Raw genomic sequence first — 1,754 nt, 5'->3', positions numbered from 1 at the left:
TCCCTCCTTTCCAATCTCTCTGAAAAGCAATGGCCAAAATATCCTCAGGTAAAGATTTAAAAAAAGAAGTGGAACTGAATAGGGAATATAGTCAATAATAATGTAATAACTATGTATGGTGTCAGATGGGTACTAGACTTCCAGGAAGGGGATCACTTCATAAGTTATATAAATGTCTACCCACTATGTTGTATAACTGAAATATTAAATGTCAACTGTAATTGGAAAAAAAAATTTAACAAAAAAGAAAAGTGGAGCTGAATTTCTACAATCTGGAATTAGCTGACTTGCTCTGACCAATGAGGTCTAAACAAAAAGTTATAGGCAGAAACCTTCTTTTGGTTATGTTGAACCACTATGTGAAGATACTTGGCCCAGCTAACAGCCAGAACTAAGTCAAGGGGTCTTCCTGTCCTAGTCAAGTCACTAGATGATCGTGGCACATGAGTGGCCCCAACAATAAAGCCACTGACATAAGCCCAGGCCAGATTGCTGACTCGCAAAATTGTGGGCAAGTAAATGGTTAAGCCAAACGAAACAATGCCACAGACTCCCCAAGTCTTCTGAAATCATATGTTTAATTTCATGAGTATGTGGCATGAGCACTATTCTATAAAAAGGAGATTCTCAAAGTGGTCTATGAGCCAAATAAAAAATTAAACAACCATCTGCCCCAACCACGATTTCTCTTAGAAGCTGGCTTTCTTAGCTCTGGCTTGACCCCACCGGCCATTGTGACACTGGTTCCCGAAAGAAAAGGAAACCCTAATTATAGCTCCCCCTGTGCCACTGTCCTCATCTCTTCCACATATACAAGCCTAGTAACTAGCTGAATTAGAGGTTGAACTTAATTCCCATCTTTTCCTGGATATCCATTAGGGTGCACAGAACAAGGAGACTAATTCCCCAGAAGTGACCAGAAGTGGTGCCAGACCCAAGAGGAAGGTCCCTTCCTCCCAAATTACCAGTACGCTTTCATAGAAAGCCGCCTAAAACCCTGCCATGAACATACCAAACTGTCATCACTCCTTCCTTTATGGTAATCCTCTGAAACACAAATCACTATAATCACCTGCTCCAGGTCATAAAAGAAATCAAAATAAGAACCCCTGAGGGCTCCCAATACCGAAGCTCTTCTCCCAGGAGAAAAGGCAGCATCCTGGGCCATCAGGGTCTGCAAAGGCTCTTTCAGACCACCCAGCCCAGCCCCTCATTTATGTTAATGATGACAAAAAAAAAAAAAAACAGAAACGCCAGGGACCGGAAATGTGGTCAGGGCGATCCACCTCTGGTCTGGGCACCGTTAGAAAGAACCTCAAGTTGTCACCACCAGTGACTCTCAGGACGGAGACACACCCTGCCCGCACTGCAGGGCGGTCCCTACGGTTAGAAATGGGTTTTCCCCGCTCCCGGCAGCAGGCGAAGGATTACTCGGGACAAACAGGCTGGGAGAGGGGGTCACCTGGTCCTCCGGGCTCTTCAAAGTGGGAGGTGCCACTGATGGCCCAGAACACCTCCGAGATCTCGGGAACGAAGCTGCGCCCCCGACGGCCTGGGCTCCGGGACCCCTTCTCCGTTCTTTGAGCAACGTCCACGCCGGCCCAAACACGTCCCGCCCCCAAACCCCGGCCCGGCCTGCGCTCCAGAAGCGAAGACTGACCCATCGGCGGGAAGGCCGGGGGATCGGGGACCGGAGGCCCCCTCATGCTCACTCACCAGCCTGGTGGCCCGGTACGGCCCGGGTCCCACAATGC

The 1,754-nt window shown here is 48.5% G+C and overlaps 1 protein-coding gene across 1 annotated transcript in view; it reads right to left on the bottom strand.

Moving 5' to 3' along the window:
* Positions 1–1,748, bottom strand: part of LOC107182879 (DEP domain-containing protein 1B-like) — a 9,773-nt gene extending 8,025 nt beyond the window's left edge. Inside the window, exon 1 of the mRNA XM_015563082.1 lies at positions 1,717–1,748. The gene's annotated coding sequence lies outside the window, so the exon portion shown is untranslated. The remainder of the gene's footprint in view (positions 1–1,716) is intronic.
* Positions 1,749–1,754: the final 6 nt, after the last annotated feature.

The sequence above is a fragment of the Myotis davidii genome, unplaced genomic scaffold, assembly GCF_000327345.1.
Source record: "Myotis davidii unplaced genomic scaffold, ASM32734v1 scaffold135, whole genome shotgun sequence".
Classification (NCBI taxonomy): Eukaryota; Metazoa; Chordata; class Mammalia; order Chiroptera; family Vespertilionidae; genus Myotis; species Myotis davidii.
This window is presented reverse-complemented; position numbering and strand designations above follow the sequence as displayed.